This window comes from Pinus tabuliformis, chromosome 7 (genome assembly GCF_031772625.1).
Source record: "Pinus tabuliformis cultivar Carrire ecotype Pingquan chromosome 7, CPIR1, whole genome shotgun sequence".
Classification (NCBI taxonomy): Eukaryota; Viridiplantae; Streptophyta; class Pinopsida; order Pinales; family Pinaceae; genus Pinus; species Pinus tabuliformis.
The window spans coordinates 201,778,339-201,804,186 of NC_142293.1; the positions used below are offsets into that span (position 1 = coordinate 201,778,339).

General features: G+C 38.0%; 1 pseudogene; it reads left to right on the forward strand.

The window, feature by feature from the left end:
• The window catches only part of LOC149246553 (WAT1-related protein At5g07050-like), a 76,680-nt pseudogene that overhangs the window by 26,205 nt on the left and 24,627 nt on the right, over nt 1–25,848 (forward strand).

Here is a 25,848-nt window from a genome sequence, read left to right on the forward strand (position 1 = left end):
TCCTACAACTGCCTCCAACTCCTGGTGGCCCTAAGCTCCAAAATCTCCCTAAATGAAAATCTCTATGAAGATGACTTTCTCAGCTTCTCTAGACTATTTCATTGGCTTTAGAAGGTTCCAATTAGCTTATCTGTCCTCTTGTTTCACTCTCTCTCTCCCTTGGTTGAAAACTTCTCCTGGAGTGCATTTAATCAATATCCCCTAGGGATACTCCACCAATTTTGGCGAACTGCACCTAACTTTAGTTAAACTTAGCATAACCCCTAGGTTTAGCTACTCTGCCAGGCTGACCGGCATGCATATGAGGCGGTATAATCTCGACGGTTCGAGATAACCCTCACTGGAAGCATTTCAAATAGTGGAATCTCCACCATCAATCTATCCCACTTGATCCAACGACTATCACGTCGTCCACTCACCAACTAACCTGGACGATCTCCACCATCGATGTGACCCATCCAATCAAACGACTGTCTCAAAATCTCACGTGAAATCTTTCTCGATTGATATCAGATTGAGAGCACGTGAGAAAAGCAGTTTTCCTGTGCTACGTGTCGCCTGCTAAGGGGAATCATGTGAAATTTAAGAATACTGCTTACCATTTTTAGGGTGCGTGAGATACTAGTTCCAACTTTCCGAATACTCCCCACATGCTTAATTCACACTTTTAAGAAAGGCACTTAAGGAAAGGTTTAGCACTTAAACCAAATTAATCTTGGCTAAATGTCCATAAATTGCAATTTTTGGAACCATTTGCGGCACCAGAATCAGGAAGACGAGATCTATCCAGTTTCTCAGGTTCGACACTTTCTCAAACACTTTGAAAATTGAGCTATCATTAAGGTCCTAGATCAATATCTGATCAATCAACAACAGGTGATTTAAACAAAGTTATACAGGAGATGTCTTTCCAGAGATAGGAAAATGAAAGGCTTCACAAGAAATTCAAAAATATGTAGAGACAAAAGATTAAGGATGATACTCTTTATGTTGAAGAGATGCAGAAGTCCCACATATTGACAAGAAGGATTGGAGAGTTTGAGAATGAGTCATTAATGGGTTAGACCTTGGTTCAAGCCAAGGAAAATATTTGGGTAGATATCATTCAAGCTATAACTGAAGTTTGGCCCTCCATACAGATTATTTTTGAACAAGAAGAGCTCATTAATAGATGCCAGACAACTATTGAAGAATTCATAGAACTCCTTAAGGAAAAACCAAGTGAAGCTATATATATGATTAAAGTGCTCAATTAAAAAACCGGGGCTGAATTGGAAGAGATTCAGATTGTTAATAGGACAAAAACTATTCTGGATATTAAAAAGGTTTTGTAGAAAAAGAATCTCAAGACTCAATTGGAGACAAAATGTCATACCTTGAAAATTGTTGTCCAAAGGTTTCATTTCAAGTTCAACTTTCTCAACCAAAGAGGACTTCCAGGATTAGTTGCACCAAATGACAAGTTAATTAGTTTGGAGGAATATTCTCAAAAGATTTATGCAATTACAACTGATAAAGCTAAATTTGCAGGTATTAAGGGTCACCTTACATGGAAGGAATTATTAGAGGCTTTGAACTTTGATTTAATAATCAAGCATGAAATCAAACATATCTTTGTTAATAAGACTAATTTTGAAAAGTATATCGAGGTTGATGAATTCTACAGAAAATTGATTAATCTTTCTATACCAAGTGAAGATAGATGGGATGTTCTGTGTGAAATCATCGAGTAACTTTCATCACCAAATGACAAACAACAAGACACCACTTTCTAAGGGCCAAATCATCAACAAATTCCTCGAATATAGTGCCAACAACTCAACAGTTTTGGGATTCCTATATTTTTGTACTATTTTTGTATTTTGTTAAAGGATTTCTCTAAAAGATATCTCATTTTGTATAAATAACTCTTCCTTAGAGTTATTATGGGTTGAACCCTTGGATGAGCTTTCAAAGTAGAATTGTAACTAATCTGGAGATTTGCTTCAAATTAATGAAATGATTCTGGATTTGCCCCAAATAGTTTGTCTCCTTGTGAGTTTTTCTTATGTGATCATTTCGTTATGTTTTTCCTCATGTATTTAAGTTTTTATGGAGAAATTTGCGTAAGATAAAATTGAATATCAGTCCATCTTAAATCCCCTGTGAAGTTATCATCAATAATTAGTGATTAGTTTATAAAGATGTTTGTTATTATAAACTCCTATATATTTATAAAGTGTCACACCCATCTTCACAAGATTAAATACATTTTGTTGAGCAGGTAAACATTGTTTACCTACATTCTCTCTTATAATTAATTAAATATTCAGTTTGAATATTTAGTGAGTTGTAATTCTTTAAAACTTTGTTATTCATTCAATTAAAATCAATTAACTATTTGAAGACAAATAAACAACCCTTTCATTTTATTTAGCAAGTGTTAAAGTTTAAGCACATGTTTTCAATTCTTCATAACATTGGTCATCCAAAAATAAAAATAAAAACAAAACATTTTAGATGCTCTTGCATTATTAATTAACCTAGAATCATCTCATAGGACAATAGGTTGAAAGTGGGGCCACTCATCATTTATATGGGTACAAGGAAGTCCTCTCTAATTTTGTAGAGTGGGAGACTAAGCTGAAGATCATTCCTGGAGACAACTCCACCCATCCCGTGAAAGGCTTTGGGTTCGTCAAAATTTAGCTAAATTCTGAGGAATCAGTTCTGTTGCATGATGTTATGTATGTACCAGGATTAATGAATAATTTGGTATCTATATCCGGATGGGAAGATAAATGGATGAGGGTTGCCTTCGTCAAAGGAAAAGTTTTGACTTGGCCTGCTGATTCACCTATGAGAGATGCATTCACTTTAGGATCGAGGTTTGAAGGACTATATAGAGTCACTGGAAGAGCTCTTCTAGCATTGGTTCATAATACCAATCATTTGAGTGAGTTATGGCACCACAGGCTGACTCATCTACACTATGGTGCACTTCCAAAGTTGAATAAATTGGTCTCAGGTATTCCCGATGTTCAAGCTCATTGTGATGGAGTTTTTCCAGGTTGTGCGAGTGGAAATAAAACAAGGGGACCATTTCACTCTAGTAAGAACAACATAAATGACATCCTCCATCTCATTCATTCTAATATATGTGGTCTGATTCCTATACATTATGTTGGTGTTCACCTCTACTACAACACCTTTATTGACGACTTCTCAAGAAAGACATGGATATACTACCTTAAGCACAAGGATGAAGCCTTTAGAATATTCAAGGAATTCAAAGCCTTGATCGAAAATCAATCAGGAAAGAGAATCAAAGTCTTCAGGTTCGACAATGGAGGGGAATACATGTCAAAATAATTCATAGCATTTTGTAAGAAAGAATGGATCAAGAAGGAAATGAATATGCCATATATTCCTAAACATAATGGTTTGGTTGAAAGGAAGAATAGGTCTATAGTAGAAGTTTCTTGTGCCATGCTCCATGATCAAAAGGTGCCAAAGTTCTTTTGGGCCGAAGCTACATCTACTATTGTATATGTTCAAAACAGGGTGCCTCATCAAGCATTAGAAAACAAGACCCTAAAGAAATATTCACAGGTATCAAGCCTAATATTAGCCATCTTCGTGTATTTGGATGCCCCATATATTTTCATGTGTCGAAGGAAAAAAGGAAGAAATTGGAAGCTACAAGAAGAAAAGGTACATTTGTGGGTTATTGTGAAAATTCTAAATCATATATAATATATATTCCTAGTCAGAGAAATGTCGAAATTAGCAAGGACATAACATTCGATGAAGATGCAACACTTGGAAAAACAAGAGATCTTCCTCCGCCTCCTCCTCCCAAGAAAAAGAATGATGACTGGGATATTCTAGATGGTCCTTTTGTACTCGAGTCTGATATTGATGATGATCCCATGAAGCCTATGGATCTATGAGATCCTCCTCCAAGTGATCCTCCTGTTAAGAAGAGACCACTTTTGCTCTGTGATACTTTACCAAATGATGAAATAAATGTTCCCCTTCATAGATTATTCAGAGAAAGAAAGCAACCATGCAGGTATCAGGGATATGTTGAAGCCATGCGAACTATGATTCAAGTTGAACTGTCCTCATTCGAAGAAGTTGTAAAAGAACAAGTTTGGAAGGATGTTATGGCTGAGGAATATGAATCGATTGTGAAAAATGATGTATGGGATGTTGTACCTAGACTGAATGGGAAGTCTGTTGTGACTTCAAAGTGGCTTTTCAAGATCAAACATGGAATTGATGGAAACATTAAGAAATACAAAACAAGGTTTGTTGCTTGAGGATTCTCTTAGAAAGAGGGAGAAGAATATGATTACATATTTTCTCTTGTGGCTTGATATACAAATATCTGTTCTATAGTTTCCCTTGCTGCGAGTCAGGGATCGATTCTTCATCAAATGGATGTAAAGACCACATCCATTCATGGCATGTTAAGGGAAGAAGTATATGTTGAACAACCACAAGTATTTGTAGTGGAAGATCGAAGAACACATGTTTGCAGGTTGAAGAAGACATTTTATGGTTTGAAGCAATCTCCCAAGCTTAGTATGCACGCATTGATAATTGCTTAGTGAAGCTGAGATTCACAAGAAGCAATGTCAATCCCAACCTCTACTTCAAGGTATTCCAAGGTGTGCCATTGATTTTGGTTTTATATGTTGAAATATATTCTTGACAGGTACCGAGCCTCTGATGATCAAGTGTAAGAGGAAGCTAGCCTCTAAATATGAGATGGAAGAACTTGGCCTCATGCACTACTTTTTAAGCCTTGAGGTGTGGCAAAGACCTGGTGAGATTTTCCTTTCACAAGGAAAATACATTGTGAAGTTGTTGGAAAGATTTGGAATGATTGATGAGCCCTAAAAATGGATAATTATTTGGGCTCATTCAACCTCCTAATTTGACTTAATCCACCATTCTCATTAGTTTATTGCATGTTTTTTATTATATTTATGCTAATAGAGTGAATTTGGTTAGTCATTATGCCAACAAGTCTAATGGGTGCTTTGTGTAGCCTTTTTGGTCAACTTGGAGACAAAATTGAAGGTCTTAATGAGCACTTGGCAGCCAAATTTGTGGGAGAACAAGGGAGAGGATTTGTAGGAAGGTGTCCCCTTCATTTATGGGCCCTTACCTCGAATTCTCCACCATCAGCTCTGTTGGGTCCCTATAATACTAGTGATTACCCCATTACTATTGTATTTATACCCCTTATTTATATTGATGTACCCATGTAGTGCCCATATTGTTACTATTGTGCCACATAGAAGCCCACTATTGTTATTGTTGTGCCCTACAATATTATTGTTATGTAGGCTTTGATTGTATTGGGACCACTTAGACTCATATATATAGAAAGGAGGTATTTTCATTTGTATCATCCAAGAATTGTTCATTTATGTAATGTAAAGGAGGTTTCCCCTCGAAGAGGCTGAATTATAAGGCGTGGATCTCTCTTTTCTATCTTTTTGTGAGCTGGTTTCATAACATTTGGTATCAGAGCTTTGGATTCTAGGGTTTCGCTGCTCCAAACAGGTCATCGTGGCATTTTCACTATAACGTTTTTTCTGTGACGTTTCAGAAGTCGCAAAAAAAACCCATTTGAGAAGAAATCGCACTGAACCTTGGGTCCGAATTTCAGATCTTTTTGCACGATATTTTCGAAGATATGATCTCAGGAAGTTGGTCTTTTTGCAGACTCCTGAATTACACTCAAAACAGGTGACCTGGGGAAAATCGTCATAACATTCTTTCTGAGCATCGGATTGAAATTTCGTAAGAATTTGCAGAAAGAGGACAAACTGTAGTTTTCTTTTATATATTTTTCAAAGTCAAGGGTTGAAACAGTGACACGTGGCACTTCATACACGTTCACTCTACTGAACCAGTCTATAATCAGGTCACTGCGGGAGATTGGGCATAACGCTTTCTTGGAGAATCCAATTTGGTTCAGACTAGTGGCATTGGAAAGAGGACACAGAAAGCTACTACAGATCACAATTTCAGAACTGGATTATTCGAAATTACAGAGGTACATCAGATTCAATATCAGGCTTCTACAAAGTCAAAAAAGGTGTGTAGTTCTTATTTTTTATTTTTGCATAAACTTGGTTTGAAGGAATTCAAAGGGCCTAGTAAAGCATTATTATCGGTAACTGATGCCCTAAGGAAAGAAAATGAAAACGCCTAGTAAGGAACCTGAAAGCTCTAGCATGACTCATGAAGAAGAGGAAGAAATGCTACATGATATATCAAAATTACAAGAACAAGTGCAACAAATGTCACGCTCACAAAAGCTAACAGATGCTAAGATAAAGGGCATGGAAGCTAAGATGGACAATTTGAAGAGTGATTTGAAGACAGATTTGAAGAAAGACATGGCAAGTTTGAAGACAGATTTGAAGACAGACATGGCAGATTTGAAGACAGATTTGACAAATTTTCTACAAGAGATACTTACTAATGGTGAAAAGGTTGTAAAGGAAACTCATGATGTGAACAAAAGTAATGTTAATCATGATTCCATAGATTCTAATGTTGGATCAAAGACCCACCATATTCCAAAAATCGATATGAGGAAGTTTGATGGGAAGGATCCCGCCACATGGATATTACAGATGGAGCAGTTCTTTGATCTCAATAATGTGCAAAGCACACAAAAGGTACGTATGGCAACTTTATATTTGGAACCAAATCAATTTGTATGGTATCAATGGCTTTGTTCTCGTAAACAATTTATCACTTGGGCAATTTTTACGGAAGAATTGATAGCACATTATGAGGATACAAAAAGCAACACTTTTTTTAGCCAATTGATAAGTCTCAAACAAAAGGGTTCAATAATGGAGCACATTGAGGAGTTCCAAAAATTGAACATAAGGGTAAAAGATATTCCAGAGCAGCATAGGATTGATGTGTTCATAGGGTCTTTAAAGGATAATATCCAACATGATGTTCGCCTTTGGGAACCTGATTCATTAGAGAAGGCATTCAGGTTAGCAAGAAAAATGGAAAGCAAAATTATGGCAACTAGGAAGCATACCATTCACAACTATAAAGATGGAAGTGTTGTTGCCCATAGTCTTCCACAACCTACAAGGTTGACACCACAACAATTGGAAGAAAAAAGAGCAAAAGGGCTTTGTTACAATTGTGATAGCAAATACACAAAGGGTCATAAGTGTGGTGAGAAGAAATTATTCTACATAGATTGTGAAGAGGAAGAAGAAAAGGAGCAAGAAAGGTCAAAAGAAGAAGATATACTCCAGGAACAAAGCCTAGATGAAGAACAAATAAATCCAACCATATCTTGTAATGCATTGGCGGGAATTACCACTCCTCAAACCATCAAGATAGAAGGACAAATCAAGAAGAAAAAGGTGATAGTGTTGATTGATTCAGGAAGCACCCACAATTTTATTCATTGTAGGGTAGCAAAAGAATTGAATTGCTTCCTATATCCAGCACCAGAGTGTCAAGTGATGATTGCAAATGGAGGAACAATAAATTGCTCTGGAAAGTGCCATAATATCAAGCTATCCATGGGAGAATATGTATTGACTAGCCCAATGCTTTCCATTCCAATGGGAGGTGTTGATGTTGTACTAGGAGTCCAATGGCTACAATCCTTGGGTACAATAGCTTTTAATTTTCAAGAACTTTTCATGAAATTTTCTGTGGAAGGAAAGGAAGTTGAATTAAGGGGTATTGCAGGGAAACCAGGAAAGATAATCAGCTCTAATGGCATGACAAAGCTTCTAAAAAAGGAGCAAAGGGGTGTAATTGCACAATTATGTTCGCTAGATGTTTCCACATTAGAATCATCTATTTCTCCAGATCTCCAAAAAGTCCTGGACAATCATTCCAAGGTATTTGAGACTCCCAAAGGTCTCCCACCTATGCGTGATCATGATCATGCTATTCATCTGATTCCAGGAAGTGTTCCTCCAAACATCAGGCCGTACAGATATCCCTATGTCCAAAAAAGTGAAATTGAACGTATGGTTGCAGAAATGCTAGAGGCTGGTATAATTCAACCGAGTCAAAGTTCTTTCTCTGCTCCAGTAGTATTGGTGCACAAGAAGGATGGATCATGGCGCATGTGTCCATATTATAGGGAGCTCAACAAGCTCACTATTAAAGATAAGTTCCCCATTCCTGTCATTGATGAATTACTGGATGAATTGCATGGATCAATTTACTTCACCAAGTTGGATCTTCGTTCAGGATATCATCAAATCAGAATGAAGATTGAAGACATTCCGAAAACGACATTTAGAACTCATGAGGGTCATTATGAATTTTTGGTCATGCCTTTTGGCCTTACCAATGCACCTTCAACATTTCAAGGTTTGATGAATTCAATTTTCAAACCATTCCTTAGAAAATTTGTGTTAGTATTTTTTGATGATATACTTATCTACAACAAGTCTTGGAAGGATCATGTTGAACATGTTGACAGGGTGCTACAACTATTGGAAGAGAAACAATTATATGCCAAAAGATCCAAATGTTTCTTTGGAGTCCAAGAGGTGGAATATTTGGGTCATATTGTATCTCATGAAGGAGTTAAGGTAGACCCTACCAAAATTAAAGCCATTAAGGAATGGAAAATCCCCACATCCATAAAGCATTTGCGCGGATTTCTTGGGTTGACAGGGTATTATCGCAAGTTTGTTAAGAATTATGGGAGAATAGCAGCACCTCTAACAACATTATTGAAGAAAGATGCATTTTCATGGACTCCAGAAGCAACAAAGGCCTTTGAACATCTTAAAGAGGCAATGTGCCAAGCACCGGTTTTAGCTACACCGGACTTCACAAAAACCTTTATTGTGGAATGTGATGCTTCAGGAAATGGAATTGGTGCTGTTCTAATGCAAGATGAAAGACCCATTGCTTTTGAAAGTCGTCCAATCAAGGGAAAGTTTCTAAGAAAAGCTATTTATGAGAAGGAAATGTTGGCAATACTCCATGCACTTAAGAAATGGCGACCCTACCTAATGGGAAGACACTTCAAGGTAAAAACAGATCATGATAGCCTTAAATACTTTTTAGAACAAAGATTATCCTCTGAAGAGCAACAAAAGTGGGTCACAAAGATGTTGGGTTATGACTTTGAAATCATCTACAAAAAAGGGAAGCAAAATGTGGTGGCAGATGCACTCTCAAGGAAGGATGAGGATGTGGAAGCATTGTTGTGCGTTATTTCTATCATCCAACCAGATTGGATAAATGAAGCAAGGGAGGAATGGAAGAATGACGAAGAAGTGTGGGCACTTATTCGAAAGCTACAACAAGATTCCAGTACGTCTGATACATTTAGCTGGAAAAATGATTCGTTATGGTACAAAGATCGCTTATACCTCTGTAAGAATTCCCAGCTAAAACAAAAGATTCTTATGGAATTGCACACTTCTCCCTTAGGAGGGCACTCAGGATTTTTAAAAACTTACCACAGGGTTAAGAAGGAATTTTTTTGGGATGGCCTTAAATCAGATATTCAAAAGTTTGTGGCAGAATGTTTGGTTTGCCAACAAAATAAAGTTGAAACAATTAAGACACCAGGTCTATTACAACCTTTATCCATTCCAAGCCAACGTTGGGAGGAGGTTTCAATGGATTTTATCACAGGTTTACCCAAGTCTGAGGGAAAGAGTGTCATCATGGTGGTAGTTGACAGACTTACCAAGTATGCACACTTTTGTGCATTATCACATCCATTTAAAGCCAGTACAGTTTCTACTGCATTTATGGAAACAATTCAAAAGCTACATGGAAACCCAAAGATTATTGTAAGTGACAGAGATCCCATTTTCACTGGAAATTTTTGGACATAATTATTTTCTTGTCTTGGTACTCAGTTAGCTCATAGCTCATCTTATCATCCTCAATCTGATGGGAAAACTGAGATAGTAAACAAATGTTTGGAAGGATATCTTCGTTGCTTTGTATCTGATAAACAGACACAATGGGTCAAATGGTTGCCTCTGGCTGAATGGTGGTATAACACTTCCTTTCATACAGCAACAAAAATGACCCCATTTATGGCACTTTATGGGTATCAACCACCATCCATCACATCATATTTAAGAGAAAATTCTAAGGTTCAGGCAGTGGAACATCACATCGAACATCAACAACAAGTCCTCCAACTCTTAAAGGATAACCTTGTGTTGGCACAGAATAGAATGAAACAACAGGCAGATCAACATCGCAGTGAAAGAAGTTTTGATGTAGGTGATTGGGTATTCCTACGGCTACAACCATATAAGCAAATGTCCCTCAAGCAAGCTAAGAAGGATAATAAATTATCACCAAAGTATTATGGTCCGTACAAGGTGTTGCAAAAGATTGGTACTATGGCATACAAATTGGAGCTTCCTGCAGCTTCTCGATTGCACCCAGTTTTCCATGTTTCATGCTTAAAGAAGGTTATAGGCGACAAGCTCCCAGTTCAAACAATATTGCCAGAACTTGACGAAGAAGGAAAAATTATATTGGAACCGGAAGCAGTTATAGAAACAAGAACTCGACAGCTACGAAATCGATCAATTTCAGAGTACCTTATCAAGTGGAAGAACTTATCCGCTGAAGATTTCACATGGGAGGATGAGAATTTTATGCAGAAGTATCCTGAACTACTCAAGCATTGAGGACAACATTTTTTTGAAGGAGAGGGGCATGTTGGGTCCCTATAATACTAGTGATTACCCCATTACTATTGTAGTTATACCCCTTATTTATATTGATGTACCCATGTAGTGCCCATATTGTTACTATTGTGCCACATAGAAGCCCACTATTGTTATTGTTGTGCCCTACAATATTATTGTTATGTAGGCTTTGATTGTATTGGGACCACTTAGACTCCTATATATAGAAAGGAGGTATTTTCATTTGTATCATCCAAGAATTGTTCATTTATGTAATGTAAAGGAGGTTGCCCCCTCGAAGAGGCTGAATCCTAAGGCGTGGATCTCTCTTTTATATCTTTTTGTGAGTTGGTTTCATAACAAGCTCGGAGTTCAAAGGCCACCAAATAAATTAGCACAAGGGCAGCCAAGCAAGTCAAGTAGGACTGCTATTAACTACAAGTTTTGGGCAGCCGAGTCCCTAAAGTTTAGGAGGACTGTTGGATCCTCAATTTGTATAAATAATAAGGCTTAGGGCCTCATTTTGGTTAGATAGTGGTTAGTCATTTTCTAGCTGGTAGTTAGTCATTTCATAGTCTTGTTGTAGTCATTTTGTAGTTCGATTTTTAGGCAATAGGTTAGCTTTGCTTTCAGCTCATGTTCAAGTTCTTCTTGTGGACGGTTTTGATGTAACTCTTCATTTCTTGATCAATAAAGATGAATCCAGCTTTGCACCAGCTCTAAATCTCTCTTGGTTGGCTGTAGCTCTTGGGGTTGGGCCCATCTCAAGCGCCCAGTACCTCCTTTGTTTACTATCATGTGTCTTTGCTGCGTTCTTAAAATAAAATCTGCTCTTTAAATTTAAATCTTGCTTTGTTATTTAGGTTGCTTTTGATGGTTAAAATAGCTTTTTATGTTTAGAATAGATTGGTAGGAGTTAGTCATGCATTCAGATATTTTGGAATGTTCTTGCTCACGTTTTGTATGTGGTTCTTGTTATAAATAAAGCTACTGTCCATTCTTGTTACTGTTAGCTAGATCATATTAGGGTAGCATAACTAGATCTTTGTTTTCTTGCATGTCTTTGTTTGTTCAGTTTGAAAAACCAGTTGTAGAGTACCTGTTATCCTTCTCTATCTACCCATAATCCATCAGATAATCTGCTCCAACCCTTAGTCCATGATTCGTACCCTTCATTTGCCATACTTTCCCCACCTTGCCCTAATTCCTACATTCTTGTGCATCATCGCTTCCTCCATCCTTGAACAAATCCAATCGCTCCTTAGCCTCATCCACCAAGTCCTAGACCTCTTCACACCCCTATTTCACCTCCATACTCATTCCTCCATCTTTTTCCCTCCATCCATGCTCCAAAATCCCATTTCGAAACATCCTGTAGAAGAATTACAGAACATCCTGTAGAAATCCTGAACATCCTGTAGAACCCCTGCAGACTTCCTGTAGAAGCTCATAAACGCGGTTTCTTGGCAGCCAAACTTTGTGAGACTCTTTGGAAGGGTGTTAGGGACCCCTTAGACCCTCTCTGAACCTTCCCAACCTTTCCCAAGCATTTCTCCTCCTTGATCCACCTCTGCACAGTGAAAAGCTAGTTAAAAGCACATGCATGATAATTCTCATAACTTAGTCAAAAATACAAAAAGATGTTTTCTTCAGCTAGAGGTAGTGTAGACACATGTATTTGACCTTCATAGAAGTAATGGCATCTCTTCTCGTAGTTTGCATTCTCATTTTTGCATCAGTAGGACTAGTTGGTAGAATTAGGGTTTGCTAGGGTTTGCGTTCCTTTTTGGCTTTCATTTTCTTTTCGCAATTAGATTAGCTTCCTTCGAGTTAGCTTTCATCCATCAATTAAAAAGCTTCTTCTAAGAGCTCATAGAAGTTGGCTTAAGCTCCTATCGGACTTGTGCCAGCTGACCAAGTGACAGCTGCGGCAAGAGCTAGTACTTGTGCATACAACACCGTCGCTTCCAAGTTTGTTACGAACTACCGAGTTGATAAAATTAAACAAGGGAGTTCCAGGAGTTGTAGCATTATTGCTACAATACTGGGGCCCACCATCTTTTTGGCACCGTTGCCGGGGAAGCGTCAAAGTATTGGTGATTGCCACTTTTCTTCTGTTTTCCACTACAATCTTCTGCTAAGTAGTTTATTTCATTTCCATTATGCAATTTCATTTATGCAAAAGTAGATTAGCATTTACCGCTTTCATAGATTAGCATTTCAATTCCACAATTTCATTTTAGCAAGCGTAGATTAGCATTTCAATTCCGCAAGCGTAGACTAGCATTTCATTCCTGCAATTTCATTTGAGAAAAATAGATTAGTCCTTTCCTGCTTTCATTTCAATTCCGCATTTTCATTTTAGCAAGATAGTTAGTTGCAGTTCAATCTATTTCAGTTTTGCAGTTAGAAGTAGAAAAAAGCAAAAATCAACCAAAAAGATTTCATTTCATGCCTTGTAGGAGTAGAGATAAGTTAGAAAAATGATTGCACAACACCCCCACTGCTTCACACAGCCAACATTCTCTCTTCTTCGATGGCTGTGATTAAAGAACCCCTGGGTGGACATCAAGGCATATTTAAAGAACCTCTAGGGAAGAAGAAGAAGAAACCATTCCTCTGGAGCAAATGGCTACAAGCAGGAATGTTGGGAGCAGTACCTTGTCCCAACACGAATTTGCAAATCAGCTGGAAGATTTCAAGAGTGATATGAGGCAGTTTCTTGCCATGCAACTGGATACCTTGCGGATCCAAAAGAAGCAAGAAGAAGCCAAGAGGGCTTTGGCCATTTTTTGTCCTAGGTGCACTAGAAAGCATCCTAGGAACGAATGTCCATTGTACTCCATAGAAGTGTGTTTTGTATGTGAAGAATACCATCCCACAGATCAGTGCCCTTCCTTACCCAGAATCAAAGCTGCATATCAGAGAGCCAAAGGAGCCACTGAATCACTCTATTATATGAACCAAAGGAGGCCACATGAACCTAGATCTTATCAGCAGGAACTGCAAGGGACATCCGAGACCTATTATGACCCCTATCAAGCCACTTTCATGCCTTCTTGGGGTCCCCCTACTCATCCTTCCTGGTTCACACCTCCTCCTTGGTCCTTCATAGATCCATATTATGCCCAACCAGCTGCTCATTCGTTTCACTCTTATGCTCAGCCACAGCCTCAGTGGAATGCACCTCATCAGGGGTGGAGGCCCCAATACAACACTCCTCCCGCTTATTTTCCTCCACCCCCTGCTCATCCACAACCATCGCCTCCTACTCCACCAAGGCAGCCCCAAATGCCTGCCCAACCACAACCCCATCCACATCCATCTCAAATATACACCCCCACTCAGCTACCCATACCACCATTTCCAAATCCACACATTGGAGTAGCTCAAATCCATTACAATGCTGAAGCACAACATATCCAAATGACTCCTCTTGAGCTCAATGATCTTCACCATAGCTCAGGAAAAGCATTGCAAAAAAGAGATCATCTTGAAAGCATTGAAGGATCACATCCAGCAAAAGAAGATTCAAAAGAGGAGATCAAAGAACCATGGGCTGCACTTGATGAAGAGAAGAGATCAGAATCAGAGATCGAGAAAGCTTCCTCATGGTTATCGTCAAATCTTCCATGTATTCAAGAGAAAGATCAGCAAAAAGAGGAAGATGAGGAAGTCATAGTAGAAAGTGACATGAAACATGACCCAAATCAGCCAAAGGACCAAGGATATCAAAGCTATATTGAGATATGGTTTCAGAAGGTCACTAAGTTGCAGTGGTACTCTCTTCCTCAGCTATGTTTGATCCCTTCAAAGTCAAATCATTTGGTCTCTAAAATCCGGATAGCTGTCCAAGCATGCATTTCGAGCCTCCACATCATTTTGTCTCTAATCTCGATGTGCACATGGCTCCATTGGAAGTATTCTTATACTTGAAAATGATTTTGTTTTTCAAGTAGGGTAGGGTAGAAAAAAAAAAGTAAAAAAGGGAAAAAAATGAAAATAGAAGAAAAATAAAAATCTAAGGTGAAAACCTCCTCGAAGGCGCCTTAGATTGGCTCATTGATTGAAAACCTCCGTGAGGCGATCAATGGGTTGGGAAAAAAGAGAAAAGAGAATAAGATCTCTGGGTGAAAACCTTCCTTGGAGGCACCCAGGGCAAGCAATTAGGGTGAAAACCTCCATGAGGCGCCCTAGTTGTTTTTCAAAAAAAAAGAGAAAAAGAGAAATAAAAATAAATTTAATTTCCATTGAATAATTTCAGGTTGCAGCAATGACATTGCAGGTTAGGAGGATCACTCAAAACAAAGACAAAGGAGTTTTTGTGCCTCCTAGAGGAAGTTCTATATTTCTACAGGAAACATCCTGTAGAACCTTCAAGCGAGCCAGATTCGATTTTGGAAGGGAATTTAAATCTTGGAATCTATTGGTTATGCCTGCAAGAATCCATGTTTCCATCCCTCACCCATTTTCCATCATTTTTTTCATGTCATTGTGCTTCTTTCCTCAAAACTGTGTTTTCTACAGGAAGTCCCTGTAGGAGCTACAAGAAGTTAAAAATGGATTGGAAAAAGTGGTTTGGCAAACATGGTAGCTTCCTCAAGGGTTTAGAAGTCCTCCTGCACTTTTCAAACTCCTCCTCCATCATCTCCATACCTGCATCACAGCCCAAGCTCAGTTTTTCTTTCCATGCAAAAACTTGCAAAATGCTTTGAAGAAAATACCTAGAACAGAATTTGTTTTTGCCATAACTTGAAAACCATGCATCCATTTGAAAAACCGTTTTACAGGGAATTGTATAGGGATGATGGCAACATGCTCGAGCAGTTTCAGGCCATTCCGGTGCACGGTTTCCAAGAAATCAGCCTCCATCACCATCAGCCATTTTTGCATTTTCTCCATATCCGTGCATCCGTTTCAAAACCTGTTTCATGGGGATATGCATATGAGTGATGGTAACCTACCCAAGCAGTTTCAGCCAATTTCGATGCACGGTTTCCGAGAAATCGATCTCTAAAATCTTCAGCCATTTTCCATTTTTCTCGAAATCCGTGCATCCATTGATCACGATTTTTCTATGGGAGGTGCATCATGATGATAGGAACGTGCTCAGCAAGTTTCAGATCGATCCGGTTTACCGTTTGGGAGCAATGGCGAAAATAAGTTCTGGCCCGGTGAAAATTCAGCAGCAGCAGCTTGAACGTGCAGATTTGAACGTGGAAACAAATGCCTGGAGCTTAGATCTGGCCAGAGGACACCTGCACAAGAAAAAACAACCAAAAAAATCAGCAGCCAAGCCACATGCAATCACAAAAACAAATGCATGCAGCAAATGAAAGATCTCAGCACTTCACAGCAACCACACACGACTTGCAGGTACGTGACTAAACTCGTTCCTCTATTTGCATGAATGTAATTCGTAAACAGCATGAGCAATGAGATGGTTGGGATTAAAAAAATCGGTGGCCAGCTAACTGGCCACCCTCGTCCAGTTCGAACAGCGCTCGGTGGGTGAAATCAACACGTGTGCTCAGCCATCTCAAGAAGAAAATTGAAAACAGGTAGTGGTGGTTGTTTAAAATCCAACGTAATTGATGGAAGTGAATACAGGCAGAGAACTACAGTTCATAATTACACTACAGTGGGGACCAATGGTTTGCATGGGGCCAACGTGCACTTAGCCAGCTCACCCTCCATCAGTGGAAGCCTCCATAAACAGCCAATCGAACTCATCCTTGAAATGCTCTCACCATTCGCTGATTAATTTGCATTTGCAACATTCTTAGCTGAGATTGCAGTTCAAGTCTACCTGGCCGGCATGAATATCATTACTAGATTTGCTCTGGACGAAGGAATGAGTCATTTTTTTTTCGTAGCTTACACCCTGGCTGTTGCTATAGTAGTTATTTCTCCTTTTGTTTTTTCTTGAAAGAAACCAACGCCCTGCAAAGACCTGTGCCATCTTCTGGCAGATCTTTGTGCTTGCACTGGCTGCGTAAGACCACTCTATTTCAGAATTTCTACTTTGCTGGCCTAGATTACACCTCCGCTACATTTGCTTCTACAACGTCAAACCTAGTTCCTGTTGTCACATTTGGGATGGCCACAGCTTTTAGACTAGAGAAAGTTGATATCAGGAGTAAATATGGCCAAGCCAAAGTTGTAGGAACCATTATATGTGTGGGTGGTGCAATGATTATGAACTTCTACAAGGGCCCTGTTCTCATTAGGCTCAATAGGGTTCTTCATAACACATGGCTGCTTGGAGCACTGATGTTGTTTGTCGGCTGTTTATTTTGGTCTGGATGGCTTACCTTTCAGGCTCCAGTTGTTAAGAAATATCCAACAGAAATTTCATTAACAGCTCTCACGATGCTGCAAGGAACTCTACAGTGCAATGTGGTGGCTTTAATTTTTGAGCCAAAGGCCTCTGCTTGGAGGCTAAAGTGGTACATTCAGCTTCTCAGCATCATATACTCTGTGAGCACCGCATCTTCGTTTTAATAATGTGCAGAAATTCTTAACATCGTCATTGATCATATTGGCCCATAATATGCAGGGAGTATTATGGTTTGCATTTTCCTTCTTTGTACAGACTTACTGTATCCGTCTGAAGGGACCTGTCTTTGCTGCAATGTTCAATCCAACTTCAATCATAATTGTTGCAGTGTTGGAACAGCTAATCCTTCATGTGAAATATTATCTGGGAAGTCTGCTGGGAGCAATTCTAGTAATAGCAGGACTGTATATTGTACTATGGGGCAAGGCAAATGATGACAAGTTGGTGACAAGCCCAGAAAATCACAACCCTGTAGATGTATCCAACAACATCAATGATTGGAACATTGGCATTAAACCAAGCTGCCAAAACAGAGGGGGACAAAACCACACTAACACCCAGGGAGAAAAGACTACAGAGTAGAATGGAAAGGACTGAAAAATTCCACATCAGTGAGGGCACCTCTAAGGTAGCCACATCCAAGCTAAAAGGAAAATCACCCACAGCCAAGCAGGATACAGTGGTGCTGTCTGTTTCTACAGGAAGCCAGAACTCAGCTACAGGACGTTCTACAGGAAGTACTGTATTTTTACCAGAAACATACTGTAGAAGCCTTTGGGTATGCTAGAATCAATTATGGAGAGGGATTTGAAGCTTGAAGACTGTTGAGGAGACATGCAACCACTCTTTTCTTCCATCCTCCACTGGTTTCATCTCCTTTCGCCACCATTGCTGCCATCAGATTGAATATACTTGCATAATCATACCAAAGCTGAGAATTTTTTAAGAAAAGGAGCAAGTAGTGGGAAGAAGCAAAGAAGCATGGTTTCATGACAGAGAAGAGGACATCACTTCAGAAGCTTGGCATGACAAGGAGGCCACCAGGTCCATCAAAGATGAGGAGAGAGATTGGTTTCTCAGAGGATGAGCAACACTTTCAGTAGGGGGGTGATGATGATCCCCAAAAATGGATAATTATTTGGGCTCATTCAACCTCCTAATTTGACTTAATCCACCATTATCATTAGTTTATTGCATGTTTTTGATTATATTTATGCTAATAGAGTGAATTTGGTTAGTCATTATGCCAACAAGTCTAATGGGTGCTTTGTGTAACCTTTTTGGTCAACTTGGAGACAAAATTGAAGGTCTTAATGAGCACTTGGCAGCCAAATTCGTGGGAGAACAAGGGAGAGGATTTGTAGGAAGGTTTCCCCTTCATTTATGGGCCCTTACCTCGAATTCTCCACCATCAGCTCGGAGTTCAAAGGCCACCAAATCAATTAGCACAAGGGCAGCCAAGCAAGTCAAGTAGGACTGCTGTTAACTACAAGTTTTGGGCAGCCGAGTCCCTAAAGTTTAGGAGGACTGTTGGATCCTCAATTTGTATAAATAAGAAGGCTTAGGGCCTCATTTTGGTTAGCTAGTGGTTAGTCATTTTGTAGCTGGTAGTTAGTCATTTCATAGTCTTGTTGTAGTCATTTTGTAGTTTGATTTTTAGGCAATAGGTTAGCTTTGCTTTCAGCTCATGTTCAAGTTCTTCTTGTGGACAATTTTGATGTAACTCTTCATTTCTTGATCAATAAAGATGAATCCAGCTTTGCACCAGCTCTAAATCTCTCTTGGGAGGCTGTAGCTCTTGGGGTTGGGCCCATCTCGAGCGCCCAATACCTCCTTTGTTTACTATCATGTGTCTTTGTTGCGTTCTTAAAATAAAATCTGCTCTTTAAATTTAAATCTTGCTTTGTTATTTAGGTTGCTTTTGATGGTTAAAATAGCTTTTTATGTTTAGAATAGATTGGTAGGAGTTAGTCATGCATTCAGATATTTTGGAATGTTCTTGCTCACGTGTTGTACATGGTTCTTTTTATAAATAAAGCTACTGTCCATTCTTGTTACTGTTAGCTAGATCATATTAGGGTAGCATAACTAGATCTTTGTTTTCTTGCATGTCTTTGTTTGTTCAGTTTGAAAAACCACTTGTAGAGTACCTGTTATCCTTCTCTGTCTACCCATAATCCATCAGATAATCTGCTCCAACCCTTAGTCCATGATTCGTACCCTTCATTTGCCATACTTTCCCCACCTTTCCCTAATTCCTACATTCTTGTGCATCGTCGCTTCCTCCATCCTTGAACAAATCCAATCGCTCCTTAGCCTCATCCACCAATTCCTAGACCTCTTCACACCCCTATTTCACCTCCATACTCATTCCTCCATCTTTTTCCCTCCATCCATGCTCCAAAATCCCATTTCGAAACATCCTGTAGAAGAATTACAAAACATCTTGTAGAAATCCTGAACATCCTGTAGAACCCCTGCAGAAGCTCATAAACGCGGTTTCTTGGCAGCCAAACTTTGTGAGACTCTCTGAACCTTCGCAACCTTTCCCAATCATTTCTCCTCCTTGACCACCTCTGCACAGTGAAAAGCTAGTTAAAAGCACATGCATGATAATTCTCATAACTTAGTCAAAAATACAAAAAGAATGTATTTGACCTTCATAGAAGTAATGGCATCTCTTCTCGTAGTTTGCATTCTCATTTTTGCATCAGTAGGACTAGTTGGTAGAATTAGGGTTTGCTAGGGTTTGCGTTCCTTTTTGGCTTTCATTTTCTTTTCGCAATTAGATTAGCTTCCTTCGAGTTAGCTTTCATCCATAAATTAAAAAGCTTCTTCTAAGAGCTCATAGAAGTTGGCTTAAGCTCCTAGCGGACTTGTGCCAGCTGACCAAGTGACAGCTGCGGCAAGAGCTAGTACTTGTGCATACAACACCGTCGCTTCCAAGTTTGTTACGAACTACCGGGTTGATAAAATTAAAGAAGGGAGTTCCAGGAGTTGTAGCATTATTGCTACAATACTGGGGCCCACCAATGTCTAAATGCAAATCCATTGTTACACCAATGGGAATGAACTTCAAGAAGTTATGTGGAGAAGCTGTAGGACCAGACTTGGAAAATCCATCTAAGTATAGGCAACTGATTGGGGCTCTGATGTTCCTTGTGAACACCCATCTAGACATATGATGTGCGGTAAAAACATTGCTTCAATTCATGACTAAACCCCTCCATGCACATTGGATAGATGTCAAACACATATTGAGATATTTGCATGGGTCGATCACACTTGGCCTGAGATATTCTGCCAGAGATGTTCAACTTCATGGATACATTGATGCTGACTGGTCCAGAAATGTTACTGATAGAAAGTGTGCATCTGGATGTCGTTTTATCCTTGGATCTGCCATGATATCCTAGATGAGCAGGAAACAAAATTCTGTAGCATTGAGTATCGTTGAAGCATAATACATTGCCACTAGCATAGCTAGTTGCAAAGTAGTTTGGTTGAGAAATCTCTTTGGAGAGCTATTTGAGCAGGTCCTAGATACTACAATGATATTTATGGGCCTCCAAATCAGAGATAAATAAAGGCACATATTACCATCCTTCAACACATTAAACCTCTCTATTTGCATTAGATAATGTATTTTTAACTTTAATATGTTCATTAGGAAGGTTTATGGATAATTGAATATTTGTGCCTGATATTATTTATTTTGTGGAATATTTTGAGATAATTGGGCAGACTATGAAGATTTGGAGGAGGATATAATTTAAGAACTTTCTCCCAACTACAAGAGTATCAATATTGTATAATAAATCAGCAAGATATCATAAAATCGTGCACAAATTCTGGAGCTCCAATGACTGAGAAAATCTAGGAATGTGTTCCTTGCCATTTAATGCAGATTTCTATTGTTGGGAACCAGATCCACTATATGAGGTAATTTGTAGGGGAAAACTTCCCCTTTTGATGGGGAATGCTTCCTAATCATTTTGTATAAGTACCAAGTCCAATTTTCCTCTAGGGTTGTTTCTTCTTAGTCTTCTTGTGGAGAAAACTTGTATTTTTTACTTCTCCGCTTTCATTTCTTGCATGGATGTAATTGTATTGATGGAAATAATGAAGATTGGTACCATTTTAAACTTCTAAATCTTCGTATTTTTAATATAAGTTTGAGTTTCCTTGGGCTTCGCCATCCCAGGATCCTCAGAGCCCTTATGTATAATTTACTTTTTTTCTTTTCGCTTCTTATTCACATGCATTTTTCATTTTTGTTTTTTTCTATTTCTACATTTAGTATTAATGATTTCTTGTTGTAAGATTGGGTTAAATGGTTGAAGTAATTTCTTTTACAGGATCACAACCATGATTTCATCCTTGTAACAAATTTTGAAGGTCATAGTAAACATTGAGCTACTGGGATTAATTTGCTTATTTCCAAATCTAAATTTCTAGAAGTCCCTTGTGGCAAATAGTAGTAAAATTATGCTATTTTTTAGAACATGCTAATGAGATTCAATCAAGTTGATTCCACTTGCTTTATATCACAAAAAAATTCTGGTTAATACAAAATTTACCCCATTTCATTTGCACTTGATTAGGTTAATCATTTGATAGATTAACTAACTCACTAGTTCTCAAATTTCTAGATTTTAGACTAGTAATTTTATGTTATTTTTTAGAATGTGTTAAAGGGTATTTTTGAGTGATTCCACTTGGAATGGAGACCTAAGACGTCATACTAAATAAAATAAAAACTTGTCCCATCCAATTTGGATTTTATTTTGTCATTTGGTGAATCATATCTTCTTTTAGAAAATCTGTAACTTCCTGTAGCACTCTTCCAGCATGTATATACTTGCCCAGATTTGCTCAAAAAGCTTGGTTGTGTCCTTTAGGGTTGAATCATAACCCCTAATCTCTAAATCAATGGTTGAGAAGGAATAAACACCACTTAGGACTTGCCTTTTTACCCCTGCAAAACATCTCAACAATTTGGGTTAATGGACAAATTTATGACATGGATAATACAATGATGGTTTTCTTGATTGCCACATCCAATAAAATCTGTTAGTGGATCTAAATTCTTTGAAATTTAATGATTGATATTTAGTTCATGATATTTTCTTTATGCAATTAGAATAGGTTTTCTTTCTTTGTATTTTATTTCTTGCAATAGGTTAAGGTTTTTGTTTCAAGCATTTCTATTTATGCAATTAGTTTAGGATTTGATTTCATTACATTCACTCCATTACATCATGACAACGAAGGGATGGCACGTTGTATGTTGTGCATATAGTTTCGATACCTCTTAAGTTTGTACGAACCCCAGGTTGATAATTAAAGTTTGTAGCCTTGGGAGTTGCAACATTCTTGTTGTAATACTGAGGCTTAACACTTTTTGGCGTCGTTGTCGAGGAGGTGTCAAAGTATGCATTGTTTTCTTCCCTAGTTAATTCATTTCTTTTCACTTTCTAGAAAAACCAAAAAAAAAATCATTAGATATATTTCATTTCAAAGTTAGAAAATTGCGTTGCATTAACATTCTTATTCAAATTTTTTTTTTTAAAAATACCTCTCCAACGCCAAACTCCCATTTGATCATGTGGTGCAATAAGAGCCACATCACCATCCAGTTTTGCAGGTACAAGAAGAGGAGGTGACAAAGAAGGTAGAAGAAATGGACGGAGATGATAACAATGACAAAGATCTTCTTGGATTTACCATTCAAGATACTGATGTCCGTGTGCATATGAAGAACATCCCTCCATCTTTTCTTCCCAACTTCCATGGTATGAGGTCAGAGGATCCAGAAACCTTTCTCCTTGAATTTGAAATCCATTGTAAATCTTATGATTACTTATTAAATACTCAAAAATTTAGAGTGTGTATGGCAACATTGAAGAATAGAGCTTGTAAATGGTTCATGAGTTTAAGGACTAATTCAATAAGACAATGGAATGATATGCAAAATATGTTTCTAGAAAAATATAAAGATCATGTTCTTCAGGAAGAAATATTTGGAGTGAATCAAAAAGAATATGAGAGCCTTAAGGATCTAATACAGAGGTTCATGTATAATGTTAAGAGGGGAAATTACATCATGTAGGATCTGACACACTAAAAACCCTCTTACTTAGAACAATTACGGATGAATGGATTGATCTCCTTGATCTCGTGAGTAAAGGTGATGTATACAAGTTATCATTTGAAAAAATTTGTGAAACATGCAAACACATATCAAGAGGAAGGGCAAGAGTAAGTAAATCAATATCAAGATCGGTAAGTCAAGCTAAAATTGGAAAATTGTTTGATGACTTTAAAACAAAAATTATTAGCAATCTAAACAAACAAGTAGAAATGTTAAGAATGCAAGATGAAGAAAAAGAAGATGTTGATATTTGTTTTTTCCATGCAGAATCACATGTTGTTAAATATTTTCCATCATTACCAATGTTGAAGGAAGTTTACCAAGAGGGCAATGGAGCAAGTCAATCACCAAAGCAACTATGTTGTTTAGCTCCAAGAGGACCATGGAAACCTAGTCAACCTAGTATGATGCAAGAGCATAATTTACAACTTCAAGCTTATGCACATCCATCTCAAAGTAATTGGAGCACACCCTTTTCTTGGAAACCTTGGCCATATCAACCCCAAAACCAACCTTGGCAACAAGGTTGGCAAGGAACTTATGAGATCCATCCACAATATCCTCAATATTTTCCTCAATATCCTCCATACCCAACTCCATGTTATCTCTACCATCCACCTCCACCACAACCACAACTCCAGCCACATCCATCTCGAATATCTACTCCCACTCAACTATCTGTACCACCATTTCCAAACCCACATAATGAAGTAGCTCAACCCACTTACAATGTTGAGGTACAACACTTCCAAATATCTCCTGTTAATCTAAATGGCATTCATCTTAGCTCAGGAAGAATATTACAAAAAATAGATGTTCTTGATGTTATTGAAAGACAACCTTCAAAAAAAGAAGATTCAAATGAGAAGACCAAAGAATCATGGAATGCACTTAATGAAGAGCAGGAAAAAGAATAAGAGATTGAGGAAGTTACAACATGTTCACCATAAGATCTTCTATGTGTTCAAGCGAATAAAAAAAAAAAAAAAAAAAGATCTGAATTCATAGAAGAAGAAGACATCCAAGATTATCCAAATCAACAAGTGGACCAAGGGCATCAAAGCTATATTGAAATATGTTTCCAGACAATGATTAAGTTGCAGCAACCCACTCTTCTTCAACAATTCTTGATCTCATCATAATCAAAGAAGTTGGTCTCTCATATTCAGGTACCTGTCAAAGAATGTATTTCAAGCCTACACATCATTTTATATGTCATCTTGATGTGCACATGGCTCCATTGGAAGTATTCCTACACTTGAAAATAATTTTGTTTCTTCAAGTAGGGTAGGATAAAATAAAAAAAAAAAATTGAAAAATAAGAGAAAAAATAAAATCTCAATTGAAAACCTCATTTGAGGCACCCGAGATTGACTCATTGATTGAAAACCTCCATGAGGCAGTGAATGGGTTGGAAAAAAGAAGAAAAAAGAGAAAAATAAAAGATCCTAGGTGAAAACCTCCTTTAAGGTGCCTAGGTAGACCTACTAGTTGAAAACCTCATTGAGGCAACCAATAGGCTTAAAAGAGAAAAAAATGACAAAAAAATTAATAAAATTTCTCCATGTATCTCTCTAATGAATGCCGGTAATCTCGAACCTCTGCAAGCAACAAAAACAAGTTAGCTACCAAAAGAAAAGTTGATCAAAAGCCTAGTAAAAGAAAGTCAAAGTTGGACTTTCTCATCCTTTGCTCAGATGCTAAAATAGGACCAAGGCCATGCCAATCCATCACCCTCATCTATTTCTACCATCCACCCATCATTGTCAAGCTTTTCCTATTCATTTTCCTCACTGTCCTAAAATGCTATAGGAAGACTCTATTTTTCTACAAGAAGCCAAAATACACAAAGTAGAAAATTATTTTTATCATTTCTTGAAAACCATGCATCCATTTTCCAAGTTGTTTTAGGGGGAGATGCATATGGATGATGGTAACATGATCAAGCAAATTTAGCAAATTCCATTGTACATTTTTCAAGAAATCAACCTCCATCACCTACAACCATTTTTATTTTTTCTCGATATTCGTGCATCATTGGCCAACATTTTTTATGGGGATGTGCATAAGGATGATGTCAACATGCTCAAAAAACTTCAGGTCAATCCAGTCTACTATTTGAGAGATATTCATAAAGAAATATTGCTACAAGAATATTGTAATTGCTACAAGAAGATATTTTAGCACTACAGGGTGGCCGAGAAGAAGCTACAGGAGGAAATCTGATTGGAGAAAGGGGCCAAAAGGTCATGTCTTCTTTAGGGAAGTTTGAGAGAGGTCCCCCAACACTACTTTCATCACTCATCCACTCCACAAACAACATATTGGGCACTGGAAATAAACTTGCACACAACTACCTTATCAGTCAAAGAATCATCAAGGTATGAGGACTTGTGCAAAAGAAAACAAATGAAATTATCACCTCTAGAGAAGCATGAATCTATCAGAAACTCAACGGAAATATGCATGCCTCTACAACAACCATCAAGTAGGTACACGTATGCAATACTATTCACCTCTTCTCTTGAGCTTATTATAGCTAGAAATTTGTTGTCAATGCATGAGAGATGAGGTTTTATAAGCTAAGGATGGGTCAGAAGCGCCAACTTCCCTCAAAAACTGTAATCACAATTAAGAATTGACATGTCACCAAAAGGAAGAATTAGAGGGAAATA